Source organism: Gossypium hirsutum, chromosome A07 (genome assembly GCF_007990345.1).
Source record: "Gossypium hirsutum isolate 1008001.06 chromosome A07, Gossypium_hirsutum_v2.1, whole genome shotgun sequence".
Lineage (NCBI taxonomy): Eukaryota > Viridiplantae > Streptophyta > Magnoliopsida > Malvales > Malvaceae > Gossypium > Gossypium hirsutum.
This window is the reverse complement of record NC_053430.1, coordinates 86,004,021-86,023,352: the sequence shown is the minus strand read 5'-3', so window position 1 is coordinate 86,023,352 and position 19,332 is coordinate 86,004,021.

Sequence of the window (19,332 nt, the reverse complement as noted above, 5' to 3'; positions counted from 1 at the left end):
CTTGTGCTACTCGATTTTAAGTGAAAACGAGTAAAAGGGCTTAATCGGTAAAATACCTAATAGTCATAAGTACATGTTAGAGTGTGAATTTGATGTTGTCACAGAAGGGAAAAATGATCAGCATGTCATAAAACATAAGAAAATAGGATAAAGTTTAAATTACGAGCCTTGGGGAAAAAGTACAAATATGTGAAAGTTTGGGGGCAAAAATATAATTTTGCCAAAGTTTGGGTCAATGACTGTTTTGATAAATGTGAATATTAAATAAGTTAAATTTGCTATTATAGATTAAGAAGAGCGAAATTCAGGAGCAGATCGGGGAAAAGAAAAAGTAAAGGACTAAATTTTAAAGTTTAATCACATTTTGTATCGAGGTAAGTTTACAGTAAATAAATGCAATATTCTTTTATTTTACATTATTATTGTCAATTTCCAGCATTTATATACTTATTTTTTTGAGAATATTTAAATTCGAATTAAAGGCGAAGTGACAGAGAAAAAGCATTAGGAAGCCCCGTTTGAACCTTAGGAATGTTAGGATATTGGAGTTCACAGGACAGGACAGGACAGAAATGAGCCATGTAAGTCCATATCAGATATATGGCTTTGGAGATAGGAATGAGCCATGTAAGCCCATATTAGACATATATATATGGCATTGGAGACAGGAATAATTCATGTAAGTCCATGTCGAAGACGTGGCATTGGCAGGATATTGATAGACAGGAACGACCCTAGTATCCTTAGTATTCTGAGTGGTTCAACGGGTCATTGTACACGTTAAATTACAGTGAATTATTAGCAAAAGGGAAGGTAGATTGTATTTATGAATAGTGAAAGGTCAGGTAAGAAAGAAGGTAAGTGAGTAAAGAAAAATGTAGAAAATGAGAAGTAAAGAAAGTTTATGAGGCTAGGTGACATTATGTATAATTATTCATTATGTTGAATGTTGTAATTTATTTTCTTGTAAGCTTACTAAGCCTAGTGCTTACTCTCTTTATTTTTTTTCTTATAGTTTTTATCAAGCCACTCGCGGATCGAAGGAAACGTCGGAGACCCGATCACACTATCGAAGAAATAACATTGGTATAGTTAGACGTTTCGTTTTGTGTATGGCATGTATAGGAACTTGGTTTATTTTGATATGATATGATCAATGAATGATGTGTAAATACTTGCTAGTGATTAGCTAATAGAATGGCTGATGATATACATGTTTAATAGTATGTATGATCAAGTAGTAACTATCACATGAAAACTATGAAAAATGTGAAAGTAACTTAAAAACGGATTCAAGTATCAGAAATAATGTGACTTTGAAAAATCACAAAAAAAATTGTAGAGACATGGTTTGATGGTGAATAATATATGAAATTAAAGATCATTGTGTCTATTCTCATATGGAATAAGCAAAACAGGTAAAGGTTTTGTATTTTGTAAGATATCTAAGTTTTAGTAAAATAGGGCCAGAGCAATTTCTGGATCCCCTGTTCCAACTTTGGAAATTTACCATAAATTTTAAAACAATAATTAGGTGGTGTACTTTATATGGTTAGAATACTTATTTAATCTAGTTTTAATATAAACAAATGGTATAGTCATATGAATTTTTTATAGGGAGAAAAGAGGTTTGTAGTAAGTAGAGGTTAGTGCAGTTGAATTCTGAAATAGGGGTAACTTTAACTAATAAACTGTACTAATTGGCTAAGTCAAAAATACTAGAAAAAAGTTAGTAGATATATATATGAGTCTAGTTTCAGGAAAAATTTACGGATCTTAATTTCGAGTTTTGAAACTCAAGAAATGAATTTTTAATCAACTATGACGCAGAAAAATAGTTTATTCCGAAAATTAAAATAAGTGGTTTAGAGTTGTTTAAAAGGTAAGTAAGTTTAGTAACACCTCAAGCTTGACTCCGGTGATGGTTTCGGGCATGGGGGCGTTACAAGATCAGAATCCCTCGGTATATATACTCTTCCACAAAAACTGTGACAACCCAAAGTTGACCCTAGTCGGGAAGTGGTTTCGGGACCGCTAAACCGAGTCACTAAAATGTTTGAATGTGATACTTATTGTCTAGAATATGTAATAATGAATGTGTGAAAATTTCAAGCTTCAATTTGGTTGATTTCATGTGAATTTAGTTAATAGGACTTATGTGAGAAAATTCTAAAATGTGATAGGTCAATGTGTGAGGACCTATTAGTGCATGTGGACAAAGGGGGGGACTTGCATGTCAAATTTCCCCCCCCTAATGAGTAGTGGCCGGCCATGACAAGGAAGGATGGGCAAAACATGTCATGAAACATGTTTTGTTAGTGGAAGAATAAAATAAGGAGTATGGGTAATAAAGAAATGGAAAACAAAAGAAAAAAAAATGTGTGTGTAGTGTTTGTCCCCCCATTGCCGTGAGCTAAAGAAGAGAAAGGGTGAATTTTGTTCATCCTTTTCTCATCTTCATGCTTGCCAAAACTAGAAAGAAAAACAAAGAAAAATTTTCTCATCCTTTGGTTCATCCTTGGCCAAAAAAAATTTTAAGGAGGAAAGAAGAAGAAAGGTGAAGAGATTCGGCCATGCATGTAGCTAGGCTAAGGTATGTTTGATGATGTTCCATGAGAGGCATGCATGTTTTAGTTGTTAGCTTGAGTTCTACCTAACCCATGGTCTAAATCTTGCTATGTGATGGAAATGGCACTTGACCATGGATGAATCATTCTTGGTTGATGTTTGATGTTGTGGTGATGAGGCATGAGGATGAGTTAAGATTCGGCCTAGGTGGAGGTTGTGTTAATGCCATTGCATGCAAAATATGAAGCTTGTTAATGATGCATGTGATGATGGCTTGATGATTCTTGAACCTCCTTTTTAGCATTTTTTTTTGTGTGAGCACATATGTGCATTGGTTGCTAAATGGAGAAGAATCGGCTAGCAAGATGTGTGCTAAGGCCGAATGTAACTTTGCATGTTAATGAGCAATGCATGTGTTAAATTGATGAAAAGGGGGAGGATGCTTTACTAGTGTGTATATGTGTGTATTAAGTGTTGAAATCGACCCCAAAAATGGACATGCATATTCGGCCAAGGGCAAGAAATTAGCTAATATGTTGTGTTGATGCATGATTTTTGCATGTATGAGACTTTAATGTCTAATGTATAAATATGGGCTAAGTGCCTTGTGTTCATCTTTTGATGCCTAAATGATGAAATCAATTTATTTGTTTGATTAAGCTCAAGAGCAAAGGGGAAATAAAACTGATAAAGGGAAGGAAAAAGTGGTTGAATAGCTAGCGGAATCGTTCGACAACACCCGAGGTAAGTTATTGAGTAAGAGAGCTTAAATTTCGATGTGATTAAATCATGCTCTATGTGTGGCTATTGAGCCGAATGTGCAAGGACAATATGTGCCTTGTGTTTGAGTTTCGTAAACGAAAATGAAACATGAATGTGCCATGAATTATTGTTAGATGTGCATGATTAATTGAATGCTGTCCGGGCTAAGTCCCGAAGGCTTTGTGCTAAGTGAATACATCCGGATTAAGATCTGAAGGCCTTTGTGCGAGATACTAAATCCGGGTTAAGTCCCGAAGGCATTCGTGCGAGTTGTTAAATCCGGGTTAAGTCCCGAAGGCATTGTGTGAGTTACTAAATCCGGGCTATGTCCCGAAGGCATTTGAACGAGGAGCTATATCCGGTTAAATCCCGAAGGTACGTGATTTGGTAATGAATGAGCTTGCTGTAAAATTCCAGCGAATACTCGAAAAAACATCCCAATATGGGGATATGTTACGTATGTGTTGAATTTAATCGAGCCCTTACAAATAAATGTTCGCTCAGTTGATAAACGAGCTATCGGCCTTCAGCTAAGTTAGTCTATTGTGTATGTGCATAAGGGTTGTTAATGTTGTGAAGCAAGTTTAATATCGATAAATTGCGTATTATGAAATATTCCGTTTAGCTAAATGTGTGATATTCTTTGTTTATGCTGGAATTCCTTGCTCAAACTTACTAAGCATAAATTGCTTACTCGTTACATTGCTCCTCTGTTTTATAGATTTTTGGTTCTCCAGCTATCGGACTCGGGATCTTGAAGTCGAAGTCGCCCACACTATCAAAGGCTCTTTTGGGTACTATTTTGGTTGAATTTTGTTATGGCATGTATAGGACTACCCATTGTTGTCTTTCGAGTACTTTATGAAATGTATAAGTGTACAGCCATGCGAAAATGGCTTGTAGAAGTGGAGTATGGCATTAGACCATTCGTATTTATGAATGTATAGATGGTTTCATGATGTAACTATGTTGGAATGGAAGTGTTGAGCAAATGATCAGCCACTAGAATGGCTAAGTATGATCATATGTGGGCTTATGTATGACAAGGCCCTAGTTGGTCCATGAAACCCCAAATTAGGTAAGGTTCACTTTGAAAACAGAAGCTGATAGCAGCAGTGGTGTGGATTGGAAAAATCACAAGAATTCGTAGGAGTGGAATTAAATAGTGAATAAATTATGTAATCGAACCTTGATGAATCTACTTTCATATGGAAGTAACGAAACAATTATAGCAACAGTACAGAAAGAGATATTCGGGTTCTTGTGGAACAGGGCCAGAACAGTTTCTGGATTCACTGTTCCGCATTTGGAAATTCAGTATAAATTGACCAGAGATAATTAGGGGTCATAACATATATTTATGGATTCCTCTCTGAGTCTAGTTTCCATAGAAACAAACGGCATCAGTATTGAAGCTCTGTGCAGAGAGATATCCCAGTCGTAATGGGAAAAGGTCAGTGTAGTCGACCCCTGTAACATGGGAGACTTTGACTAATAAACTGTACTAATTGGCCCGACCAAAAATTTTAGAAAAAAATCCATAGGTGAGGACATGAGTCTAGTTTCAGGGAAAAATCACAAAACTGATTTTTGAGTTGTGAAACTCAAGATATGATTTTTGAAGTGACTAGTACTCAGACTGGGCAGTGTCTGGAAAAATTTTTCAAAGTTTGTTAACATCTCGTGTCCGACTCCGGTGTCGGTCTCGGGTTCGGGGTGTTACATTTTTATTGGTATCAGAGCCAGGTTTAGTCGATTCTAGGACTACCGTAATGTTTTGGGTCTAGCTATACATGCCATTTTATGTGATTACTTGATAGTGTGGTGATTTCTGACAATCGTAAATGTGTTTATTTATAGTAATGGATCCCGATCGTGACCGAGAAGTAGCTGATGATCTTGAGAGTGTAGCGCCTGCTCCCGCACAAGGGACAGTGCCGGCGGACTCTCAACCTAATGCTAGTAATCAGAATGATGAAGCTAGACAAGCATTCTATAGCGTGATGAATGATTGGTTTAACCAATACATTCGAACTAATATGGCTGTTCCACAACCTCCATTCCCGACAAATACTACCCCCGCACCTACAATACCACCGGTAACGGACCAAATAAGGTCAAATAAGCCCCCAGTTGACAGAATTCGAAAACATGGGGCTACTGAATTTAAGGCTATGGATAGCGATGATGCCGAGCAAGCTGAATTTTGGCTGGACAACACTATCCGGGTACTCGATGAGCTATCTTGTACACCCGATGAATGCCTAAAGTGTGCTATCCCCTTGCTACGTGATTCTGCCTACTATTGGTGGAGTACTCTGACTTCTATTGTGCCCCGAGAGCAAGTAACTTGGGAGTTTTTCCAAACTGAGTTTCGGAAAAAGTATATCAGTCAGAGATTTGTTGATCAAAAATGGAAGGAATTCCTTGAGCTTAAGCAAGGCTCCATGTCGGTTACTGATTACGAGCGAAAATTTGTTAGACTTAGCAAATACGCTCGGGAATGTGTTTCGTCCGAAGCTATTATGTGTAAACGCTTCGAGGATGGGCTGAATGAAGATATAAAGATGTTCGTTGGCGTTCTTGAAATACGAGAGTTCGTGGTACTTGTTGAACGAGCTTGTAAAGCCGAAGAGCTTAGAAAAGAAAAGCAAAGAGTTGATGAGGGAACTGGAGAGTTTCGTAAAAGGTCCTCGGGAGGGTCTCTTCAACAGACATCGAAGAGATTTCGAGATGATGCTGGCCAGTTTAGAGGCACTTCGGGCCTTTTTGGACGAGATCGTGATCGACCCCCTGTGGGTACACGAGGCACTTCGGTCGTCAGTGTTGGGAATGAACGTCGAGACAGGACGAAATGCCGATATTGCGGTAAATGGCATTCGGGGAGTTGTAGATTTCCTGACCGCTCCTGTTACAAATGCGGATCAGTGGACCACTTCATTAAAGATTGCCCGAGGTTGTCGGGACAGAATGCAAATCAGAGTGGGAGACCGGGTGCTACCACTGCTCGAGGTAGACCATCTGGAAATATGGGCAATGCTGGTGGTGGTCAGAGAGGATCTAGGGATGATATAACCAGATCCGAAGCCCGTGCGCCTGCTAGAGCTTATGCTATACGTGCCCGAGAGGATGCTTCTTCGCCTGATGTTATTACCAGTACATTCACCCTCTTTGATACTAATGTAATTGCTTTGATTGACCCCGGTTCTACTCATTCTTACATATGTGAAACCTTAGCATCCAGTAAGACTTTACCTATTGAGTCTACTGAGTTCGTAATTCGGGTGTCAAATCCCTTGGGTCGTTACGTGCTTGTCGACAAAGTGTGTAAGAAATGTCCCCTGGAAATTCGAGGTTCCTGTTTTCCAGCGGACTTGATGCTTTTGCCGTTTGATGAATTTGATGTTATCCTTGGGTTGGATTGGTTGACCGCGCATGATGCGATTGTGAATTGCAAGAGCAAGACTATTGATTTGAGGTGCGCAAATAACGAAGTAGTCCGAATTGAGTCTGCGGACTTGGAGGGGATGCCAGCTGTAATATCAGCAATGTTGGCACAGAAATATGTAAGAAAAGGGTGCGAAGCATACCTTGCATATGTGCTTGATGACAAAGAATTAGAAAAGAAACCCGAATTTGTGCCGGTGGTTTGTGAATACGCGGATGTTTTTCCGGAAGAATTACCGGGTTTACCACCTGTTCGGGAGGTAGAGTTTGGTATTGAGCTTGTACCTGGGACTACGCCGATTTCGATAGCTCCGTATCGTATGGCACCAACTGAGTTAAAGGAGTTGAAAGCTCAGTTGCAAGAACTGACGGATAGAGGTTTCGCTCGACCAAGTTTCTCACCTTGGGGTGCACCAGTATTGTTCGTGAAAAAGAAGGACGGAACCATGAGGTTGTGCATTGACTATCGTCAGCTGAATAAAGTGACGATAAAGAACAAATATCCGTTGCCGCGCATCGATGATTTGTTCGACCAACTGAAGGGAGCCTCAGTGTTCTCAAAAATAGATTTGAGATCGGGCTATTATCAGTTGCGAATCCGAGATTCAGATATTCCCAAAACTGCCTTCAGAACGAGATATGGTCACTACGAATTCTTAGTGATGCCGTTTGGGCTCACTAATGCCCCTGCAGTATTTATGGATTTGATAAATCGGATCTTCAGACCGTATTTGGATCGGTTCGTAGTGGTGTTCATTGATGACATTTTGGTCTATTCAAGAGACGAGACCGAACATGCTGAGCATCTGAGGCTAGTGCTGCAAATTTTGCGGGATAAGCAGTTATATGCTAAGTTTAGTAAGTGTGAGTTCTGGTTAAGAGAGGTTAGCTTCTTGGGTCATGTGGTATCCGCGTCGGGTATTCGAGTTGACCCGAACAAAATTTCAGCCATACTTGACTAGAAACCTCCGAGAAATGTTACTGAAGTTCGGAGCTTTTTGGGGCTCGCCGGTTATTACCGACGATTTGTGAAAGGTTTCTCGATGATAGCCACACCAATGACGAAGCTACTTCAAAAGGATGTTAAGTTCGAGTGGACGGAGAAATGTCAGAAAAGTTTCGACCAACTGAAAACTCATTTGACTGAAGCTCCAATTTTGGTGCAACCCGAATCAGGTAAAGAGTTTGTCATCTATAGTGACGCATCCCTACTTGGGTTGGGTTGCGTATTGATGCAAGAAGGTCGAGTCGTGGCCTATGCGTCGAGAAAATTGAAGCCATATGAGAGAAATTATCCGACCCATGATCTCGAACTAGCTGCCATCGTGTTTGCTTTAAAAATATGGCGACATTATCTATTTGGTGAGAAGTGCCATGTATTTTCGGATCACAAAAGTCTCAAATATTTGATGACTCAACGAGACTTGAATCTGCGAGAAAGACGTTGGCTTGAGTTGTTGAAAGATTACGAGCTTGTCATTGATTACCACCCGGGAAAGGCTAACGTGGTTGCGGACGCCTTAAGCCGGAAGTCATTGTTTGCTTTACGAGCGATGAACGTGCATTTGTCTGTTCTACCAGACAGTGTGTTAGTAGCTGAATTAAAAGCTAAACCATTATTGACTCACCAAATTCGTGAAGCTCAGAAAGTCGATGATGAATTGGTTGCAAAACGGGCTAAGTGTTTTCCGAACGAGGAATCGGAGTTTCAAATTGATGATGATGATTGTTTGAGGTTCAGAAATCGTTTGTGTGTTCCAAGGAATTTGGAACTCATTTCGATGATTCTGAACGAAGCCATTGTAGCCGAATGTCAATTCACCCGGGGAGTACAAAAATGTACAACGATTTGAAACGTCAATTTTGGTGGCATGGTATGAAACGGGACATCTCTGACTTTGTTTCGAGATGTTTAATATGTCAACAAGTGAAAGCGGAACATCAAGTGCCTTCAGGATTACTCCAGCCGATCATGATACCCGAGTGGAAATGGGATCGAGTCACAATGGACTTTGTGTCCGGACTGCCTTTGTCAGCAAGTAAGAAGGATGCGATATGGGTTATTGTTGATAGACTGACTAAGTCGGCTCATTTCATCCCCGTACGTACGGATTTTTCATTGGATAAACTAGCTGAATTGTACGTTTATCAAATTGTGAGATTACACGGGGTACCTGTTTCTATCGTGTCGGATAGAGATCCGAGATTCACCTCACGATTTTGGAAGAAATTGCAAGAAGCTCTGGGTACCAAGCTGCATTTTAGCACTGCTTTTCACCCCCAAACCGATGGTCAATCCGAGCGGATAATTCAGATACTTGAGGATATGTTGAGATGTTGCATCCTCGAGTTCAGTAGTTCATGGGAACGGTATTTACCTTTGATTGAATTCGCTTACAACAATAGTTTTCAATCAAGTATTAAGATGGCACCTTACGAGGCTTTGTACGGTCGTAAATGCCGTACACCATTGTTTTGGACCGAGCTCAGTGAAAGTAAAATTTTCGGAGTTGATTTGATTAGAGATGCTGAACAGAAAGTAAAGGTAATCCGTGAAAGTCTGAAGGTAGCCACGGATCGTCAGAAATCGTACGCAGATTTGAAACGAAAAGATATCGAGTATCAGGTGGGAGACAAAGTGTTCCTTAAGGTTTCACCTTGGAAAAAGATACTCAGGTTCGGCCGTAAGGGCAAGTTGAGCCCAAGATTCATTGGGCCGTACAAAATCTCCGAACGAGTTGGTCCGATTGCGTATAGATTGATTTTGCCCCCGGAGCTTGAAAAGATTCATGACGTCTTTCATGTTTCGATGCTTCGACGCGATCGATCTGATCCATCGCATATAATTAGCCCATCAGAGGTTGAAATTCAAGTCGACATGAGCTATGAAGAAGAACCGATGCGTATCCTAGCTCGTGAAGTGAAGGAGTTGCGAAACAAAAGAGTTCCGCTAGTAAAGGTGTTATGGCTCAAACACGGGATCGAGGAAGCAACTTGGGAGACCGAGAGCTCGATGAAAGAACGATACCCAAACCTATTTACCGGTAAGATTTTCGGGGACGAAAATTTCTTAAGTGGGGGAGAGTTGTGACAGCCCAAAGTTGACCCTAGTCGGGAAGTGGTTTCGGGACCGCTAAACCGAGTCACTAAAATGTTTGAATGTGATACTTATTGTCTAGAATATGTAATAATGAATGTGTGAAAATTTCAAGCATCAATTTGGTTGATTTCATGTGAATTTAGTTAATAGGACTTATGTGAGAAAATTCTAAAATGTGATAGGTCAATGTGTGAGGACCTATTAGTGCATGTGGACAAAGGGGGGACTTGCATGTCAAATTTCCCCCCCTAATGAGTAGTGGCCGGCCATGACAAGGAAGGATGGGCAAAACATGTCATGAAACATGTTTTGTTAGTGGAAGAATAAAATAAGGAGTATGGGTAATAAAGAAATGGAAAACAAAAGAAAAAAAAATGTGTGTGTAGTGTTTGTCCCCCCATTGCCTTGAGCTAAAGAAGAGAAAGGGGGAATTTTGTTCATCCTTTTCTCATCTTCATGCTTGCCAAAACTAGAAAGAAAAACAAAGAAAAATTTTCTCATCCTTTGGTTCATCCTTGGCCAAAAAAAATTTTAAGGAGGAAAGAAGAAGAAAGGTGAAGAGATTCGGCCATGCATGTAGCTAGGCTAAGGTATGTTTGATGACGTTCCATGAGAGGCATGCATGTTTTAGTTGTTAGCTTGAGTTCTACCTAACCCATGGTCTAAATCTTGCTATGTGATGGAAATGGCACTTGACCATGGATGAATCATTCTTGGTTGATGTTTGATGTTGTGGTGATGAGGCATGAGGATGAGTTAAGATTCGGCCTAGGTGGAGGTTGTGTTAATGCCATTGCATGCAAAATATGAAGCTTGTTAATGATGCATGTGATGATGGCTTGATGATTCTTGAACCTCCTTTTTAGCATTTTTTTTTGTGTGAGCACATATGTGCATTGGTTGCTAAATGGAGAAGAATCGGCTAGCAAGATGTGTGCTAAGGCCGAATGTAACTTTGCATGTTAATGAGCAATGCATGTGTTAAATTGATGAAAAGGGGGAGGATGCTTTACTAGTGTGTATATGTGTGTATTAAGTGTTGAAATCGACCCCAAAAATGGACATGCATATTCGGCCAAGGGCAAGAAATTAGCTAATATGTTGTGTTGATGCATGATTTTTGCATGTATGAGACTTTAATGTCTAATGTATAAATATGGGCTAAGTGCCTTGTGTTCATCTTTTGATGCCTAAATGATGAAATCAATTTATTTGTTTGATTAAGCTCAAGAGCAAAGGGGAAATAAAACCGATAAAGGGAAGGAAAAAGTGGTTGAATAGCTAGCGGAATCGTTCGACAACACCCGAGGTAAGTTCTTGAGTAAGAGAGCTTAAATTTCGATGTGATTAAATCATGCTCTATGTGTGGCTATTGAGCCGAATGTGCAAGGACAATATGTGCCTTGTGTTTGAGTTTCGTAAACGAAAATGATATATGAATGTGCCATGAATTATTGTTAGATGTGCATGATTAATTGAATGCTGTCCGGGCTAAGTCCCGAAGGCTTTGTGCTAAGTGAATACATCCGGATTAAGATCCGAAGGACTTTGTGCGAGATACTAAATCCGGGTTAAGTCCCGAAGGCATTCGTACGAGTTGTTAAATCCAGGTTAAGTCCCGAAGGCATTCGTGCGAATTGTTAAATCCGGGTTATGTCCCGAAGGCATTGTGTGAGTTACTAAATCCGGGCTATGTCCCGAAGGCATTTGAACGAGGAGCTATATCCGGTTAAATCCCGAAGGTACGTGATTTGGTAATGAATGAGCTTGCTGTAAAATTCCAGCGAATACTCGAAAAAACATCCCAATATGGGGATATGTTACGTATGTGTTGAATTTAATCGAGCCCTTACAAATAAATGTTCGCTCAGTTGATAAACGAGCTATCGGCCTTCAGCTAAGCTAGTCTATTGTGTATGTGCATAAGGGTTGTTAATGTTGTGAAGCAAGTTTAATATCGATAAATTGCGTATTATGAAATATTCCGTTTAGCTAAATGTGTGATATTCTTTGTTTATGCTGGAATTCCTTGCTCAAACTTACTAAGCATAAATTGCTTACTCGTTACATTGCTCCTCTGTTTTATAGATTTTTGGTTCTCCAGCTATCGGACTCGGGATCTTGAAGTCGAAGTCGCCCACACTATCAAAGGCTCTTTTGGGTACTATTTTGGTTGAATTTTGTTATGGCATGTATAGGACTACCCATTGTTGTCTTTCGAGTACTTTATGAAATGTATAAGTGTACAGCCATGCGAAAATGGCTTGTAGAAGTGGAGTATGGCATTAGACCATTCGTATTTATGAATGTATAGATGGTTTCATGATGTAACTATGTTGGAATGGAAGTGTTGAGCAAATGATCAGCCACTAGAATGGCTAAGTATGATCATATGTGGGCTTATGTATGACAAGGCCCTAGTTGGTCCATGAAACCCCAAATTAGGTAAGGTTCACTTTGAAAACAGAAGCTGATAGCAGCAGTGGTGTAGATTGGAAAAATCACAAGAATTCGTAGGAGTGGAATTAAATAGTGAATAAATTATGTAATCGAACCTTGATGAATCTACTTTCATATGGAAGTAACGAAACAATTATAGGAACAGTACAGAAAGAGATATTCGGGTTCTTGTGGAACAGGGCCAGAACAGTTTCTGGATTCACTGTTCCGCCTTTGGAAATTCAGTATAAATTGACCAGAGATAATTAGGGGTCATACCATATATGTATGGATTCCTCTCTGAGTCTAGTTTCCATAGAAACAAACGGCATCAGTATTGAAGCTCTGTGCAGAGAGATATCCCAGTCGTAATGGGAAAAGGTCAGTGTAGTCGACCCCTGTAACATGGGAGACTTTGACTAAGATACTGTACTAATTGGCCCGACCAAAAATTCTAGAAAAAAATCCATAGGTGGGGACATGAGTCTAGTTTCAGGGAAAAATCACAAAACTGATTTTTGAGTTGTGAAACTCAAGATATGATTTTTGAAGCGACTAGTACTCAGACTGGGCAGTGTCTGGAAAAATTTTTCAAAGTTTGTTAACATCTCGTGTCCGACTCCGGTGTCGGTCTCGGGTTCGGGGTGTTACAAAAACATAATACTCCTTTCTCATTTAGCCCAAAATTTATGGTCTCACCATTCTCAACTTGTCGAAAATGAGAAGCTAGCGACTCATCTAGCAACTGTTTCCCCTTAATTTGATCAATCTAAGTCATTCTCACTTGCAATTCAGCTAACAAGCTACCATCATTGAGCTGGCTGAGACGAGCAAACATTGCTCTCAAATCAGATACAACCCTATGACTTAGTGCGTCAGCTACCACATTAGCTTTACCAGGATGATACTCAATTGGACAATCGTAGTCCTTAAGCAACTCTATCCACCTTCGTTGCCTAAGATTCAACTCCTTTTGAGTAAGAAGATATTTGAGGCTTTTATGGTTTGTGTAAATAATCGTCTTTTCACTGTATAAGTAATGTCTCCAAATCCTCAGTACAAATACCACCGCAGCTAATTCCAAGTCATGAGTGGGGTAATTTGTCTCGTGAGGCTCGAGCTGACGAGACGCATACGCAGCCACCTTACCCTCTTGCATCAACACACAACCCAGGCCAATGTACGACGCATCACTGTAAACAGTAAATTCTTTCCCAGACTCTGGCTGTATCAAAGCAGGGGCCTTAGTCAAAACATCCTTCAGTTTCTAAAAACTCTCTTGCTTCTTATCAGTCCCATTAAACTGTACCCCTTTACGCAGTAACTTAGTCAAAGCTGCAACAATCAATGAAAATCCTTCAACAAAACGTCTGTAATACCCAGCCAGACCCAAAAATCTTTGAATCTCAGATACCATCTTAGGTGGTTTCCAATCCACTATAGCTTCAATTTTTCGAGGATCCACCCTAATTCCCTTTACTAACACTATATGTCCCAAAAATGTCACTTCTCACAGCCAAAATTCACACTTGCTGAACTTTGCATAAAACTACTTTTCCCTCAGAACATGCAAAACAATACGAAGATGTGCATCATGCTCCTCCTCGATTCTTGAATACACCAAGATGTCGTCTATAAACACAACTACAAACCGATCCAAATAAGATTGGAATACTTGGTTCATTAGATCCATGAAAACCGCTGGTGCATTTGTCAACCCAAACGTCATCACCAGGAACTCGTAATGACCATAACGAGTTTTGAATACAGTCTTATACAAGTCAGCCTCCTTAACCTTTAGCTGATGATACCTAGATCGAAGATCTATCTTAGAGAAAACTGTAGCTCCTCGTAACTGGTCAAACAGATCATCTATCCTCGGTAAAGGGTACTTATTTTTTATAGTCAGCTTGTTCAATTGACGATAATCGATGCACATGCACATGGATCCATCCTTTTTCTTAACAAACAACACCGGTGCTCCCCATGGAGACACACTCGGTCGAATGAATCCTCGATCCAATAGTTTTTGGATTTGAGCCTTTAGCTCCACCAACTCTTTCAGGGCCATCCTATAAGGGGCAATGAACACCGGAGCTGTTCCAAGTAGGAGTTCAATCCCAAATTCAACCTCACGATCTGGAGGCAATCCCGAAAGCTCTTCAAGAAATACATCAAAAAACTCTTTGATAGTTCTGACATCTCCCACAGAAGAACCTTTAGAATCAAAAATACTAATATATGCTAGGAACGCCTCGCAACCTTTGCGAACCAGCTCCTCAGCCCTTAACGCTAAAATCACATTAGAAAAATAATCTCTTCGCTCCCCTATCACCGTCACCTCTTCATCCTCCGTAGACTTCAACACCATATGCTTAGCAGCACAATCTAATTTCACACGGTGTTTCACTAGCCAATCCAAGCCCAATAAAATATCAAATTCCCAAACAGCAGTTCCATCAAATCTGCCTAAAAGACCACCCCTTAGACTTCTAAGGGCACATCATTGAACAACTTACTCACCCCAACCGATTATCCCAGTGGACTCAACACAGTCATTTCACTAACTGTATTTTCAGACTGAATACCCAACGTCTCGGACACATTGCACGCAAAATATGAGTGTGCATACCCAATATTAATTAAAGCAGTGTATGGTAAATTATAAATCAGTAACGTACCAGTTACGGTGTCAGGGGCATCCCATCCTCTCAGCGACAAGCAGCATAGACCAATGCTGGCTATCTCGCCTCAGTGTTTTTAGAACCTCTGCCTGGTGCTTCACGACCTCGACCAAACCTGTTTCCACCTCTGGCCTAACCTCGGCCTCTCGGTGGCTACTGACCACCTCTCACAAGCTGAACACGACCCTGTCTTGCAGCTTGCATCTGAGTAAACCCCTGAGTACAGTTCTTAACCTTATGATTCATAGACCCACATCTAAAGAATGCCCTAGTTCATTTCCAACACTCACCCTGGTGAGCTCTCCCATAATTGGCTCAAGGCTACGGTCTTGCAATAATACCAGGACCTGTTCGAATTGGCCCATCAAACCTGGCCCTCTTTACAAGCCTTTTAGAAGAACCTGAGGGTCAAAAATCCCTTTTATTATTGCCCCTATCTTTCTTGTGGTTATGGCGTTCAGAGCGCTTCACTTCCTCAACAATTTTTGCTCATTCCACAAAGGCAACAAAGTCCCGCTCCCCCTACGGGCTATCAGCACACATAACACATCCCGGAGGCCATCCTCAAACCGCACACAGTGTTCATATTCAATTACGACTATCTCACATGCATACCGACTCAACCGCAGAAACTCTGCCTCATACTCTACCATGATTTTATTCCCCTGAGTTAAATTCAGAAATTTCTTCCTTCGGGAATCTGCATAACTTGCGCCCACATACTTCCCTGAAAAGGCTGCTTTGAAAAAATCCCATGTCAAACGGTCAGCTTGTGCACCTTCTCTTACAGTGAGCCACCACTGGTAGGCCTCACCACGCAGTAAAGACACTGCCCCTTTTAATTTTTGCTCTGAAGTACAGTCAAGGTCATCCATTACTCGCTTGATAGCCTCTAACCAATATTCAGCCACATTCGGGGCTACACCTGAAACACCCCTGAAGACTTCCGCTCCATTAGATCAGAGTCGCTCCGAAATTGACCCCCAATCTACAGGTCCAGTACTTGCTCCAACAACCCTTTCAAGAACTTGTAGAATTGCTTGAAATAAAGCATCATCCCCAACTGCTCGATCATGGGACCCTGACTCAGTTACTGGCGAGGTTGATGCCTCCCTAGCCGGTATGTGGCCCGATACTGAAGACCTAGCTCGAGTACTTCCTCGGCCTCTGCCGCGGCCTCGTGTACCCCTTCCGCGAGTACCTCTTTTACTCATATCAATAGTGAATTGTTTGTTTTAAAGTCTTATGAATTAGTTTATAATTTTAATAATTACTAACAATGTGTTATGAACATTAGCAATTAAAGTTTGTTTTCGCAAAACAGAATCTTCTACAATTGTCAGTCTTCTATAATCTCAGTCTACTCTAACTACAGATTTTTAGTATAATTCTACTACCTATGGTAGTCTTCAGTAATACATTTCAGTTCATAACAATAATCAATGTCAAAAAACTTATTGATTTGGTGCCGAAGACACAGTGTGCCACATTTCCAACCACAACATTTAACATTCAAATCCACAAAAACCCATTCCACAATCGAGTTTTGTAACTTGGCTCAGATACTAAATGTAACACCCCAAACCCAACTTAGACGCTACGGCCGAATATGGTGTGTTGCACCAAAGCATCATTCAAAGATCGAGTTGTCGGTAAAATTTTATTTCTAAAAGTAAAACCTTTTTACGGGGTTAGCAAATCATCTCGTCACATACATTTTCTCAAATTATGTCACTCTATGTCTAGGTGTGCAATCGACTCTGCTTAATAATGTTAGATCTACTCTTAGACAGGGACTTTTGATCCTCTGAATAAGCACATCAATATTTGAATCAATATCCTGGAATATTAAAGCGAGAATTAAGAACTCATAATTAAGAACAAGTCAAATATTTATCATATAATTCAGATAATAATAATGAGATCAGTCTTAGGTTTCATTCCCCTTAGGTATTTAGGGGGTTTTGTTCATATTTACGAAAGAAAACATCTCAAAAGAATAATGATAACAAAACATAAAGAAAACCAAAGAACTCTTGAAAGGAATTGAAGGGAGATCTTCAGTCTTGAAGGTGAATCTAGCTTCTAAGATGGATCAATCGACTTTCTTTGAGTAATTTCTTACCTCCTACTCCGTCTGTAGGTACCTCCTGGGTGTTTATATAGGCTTTAAAATGCTTCAAACCCTTAAGAGTGGCCTTTTCTGAATAAGACTAGATTTGGGCTCGACAGGGACACGTCCGTGTGCAATTGCTTCAAACCGTGTTCGAGTCTATTGAATGGACACGGGCGTGTGAACTACCCGTCTGAGAAGTCCAGGCCGTTTTGATTTCCCATGTTGACCCATTTTTTCTATTTTTGGCCCGTTTATCGCTCTTTTTACTCTCCTATGCTCTCTTAAGTATAAAACATGAAATTAAAGGATTAGGAGCATCGATTTCACCAATTCTAAGGATAATTCATCCAAAATTATACTAAGCATGGGATAAAAATATGTATAAATTATGGTTTATCAACAATCATGCATATATCATACACTCATCAATTAACCTACCTCTAAGGTATAACAGTCATTTCCATCTATTAGGGGTAGAATAGTAATTTTCACCCCTCAGGGGTATTTTGGTCATTTTATCCTCTGGAGTCTCGTTATAAATAATTGACCTCTTGGAATGTCCACAGTCACCTTGAGCGACTTACGCGACCTAAACAGAACTAACGATGTAAATGGGCCTAAGACCCATTATTCGGCCCAAGATTTCTCAAACACTTCACAGAGCACTTAACCACTGAAATAGATACACAGTTGTGTCATTTCCTTGCACAATTAACTACTTATATACAACCTCCCTATGGACCCATACTCAAGGCCCAATACTTCTAGGCTCAAATTCGGAGCATTACAACTCTACCCCCTTTAAGAAATTTCGGCCTCGAAATTTACCTGTTGAGAATAAGTGAGGGTATTGCTGCCGCATCGCCTCCTCCAGCTCCCACGTGGCTTCCTCTGAACCGTGATTACGCCAAAGCACTTTGACTAGCGGAACAAATTTTTTTCTTAATACCTTAACATCACGATCCAATATCTGCACTAGTTCTTCATCGATAGTCAAATCAGGTCCAACCTCGATTTCCTCAACTGATACAATGTGTGAGGGATCAGAACGGTACCGCCTCAACATTGAAACATGAAACACGTCATGAATCCTATCCAACTCTGGAGGCAACTCAAGTTGATAAGCGACCGATCCCACCCGCCTAAGTATTCTTCTATGGTGAGACCTTGAGAAAGACATAATCCCCCACAGAGTACTCGATCTCTTTACGCTACAAGTCTGCATAAGACTTTTGCCTATCAGATGCTTCCTTTAACCGGTCTCGAATCAGTTTCACCTTATTATCTGTATTAGAAATTAATTCTGGCCCCAGAACTTGCCGCTCACCCAGCTCAGTCCAACAGGTAGGAGTATGACACCTATGACCATACAAAGCCTCGAACGGTGCCATTTGAATACTGGACTGGTAGTTGTTTTTATAAGTGAACTCTGCCAACCGCAAATAATCCTCCCAGCTGCCTCTAAAATCAATTACACAACCTCTTAACATGTCTTCCAGTATCTGAATTACCCTCTCTAATTGCCCATCCGTTTAAGGGTGGAACGCAGTACTAAAATCCAGCCTTGTACCCAAAGCCTTGTGTAACTTTTTCCAGAACCGAGATGTGAATCTAGGATCTCTGTCAGATATGATACAAACCGATACACCATGCAGCCTCACAAGTTCAGCCACATAGAACTTGGCCAATTTCTTTAACGAATAATTAGTGCGGATCGGTATAAAATGGGTAGATTTAGTCAATCGATCCACAACCACCCATATCGAATCCTTCTTAGTCGGTGTCAAGGGTAGCCCACTCCCAAAATCCATGGTTACCCTCTCCCACTTCCAGAGTGGAATTTTAACTGGTTGTAGTAACCCAAAAGGTAATTGATGCTCAGCCTTAACTTGCTGGCATGTCAAGCATTTAGTCACAGACACAGTAACTTCGCGTTTCAACCCTGGCTACGAGTACAACTCACAAAGATCTCGATATAACTTGTTTTCGCCAGGATGTATAGCATATGGACTACTATGCCCCTCTTGCAGTATAGACTACCTCAAATTAGAATCCCTCGGTACACATACTCTTCCACAAAAACATAATACTCCTTTGTCATTTAGCCTATTTGTGGTCTCACCATTCTCAACTTGTCAAAAATGAGAAGCTAGCGACTCATCTAGCAACTGTTTCTCCTTAATTTGATCAATCCAAGTCATTCTCACTTGCAGTTC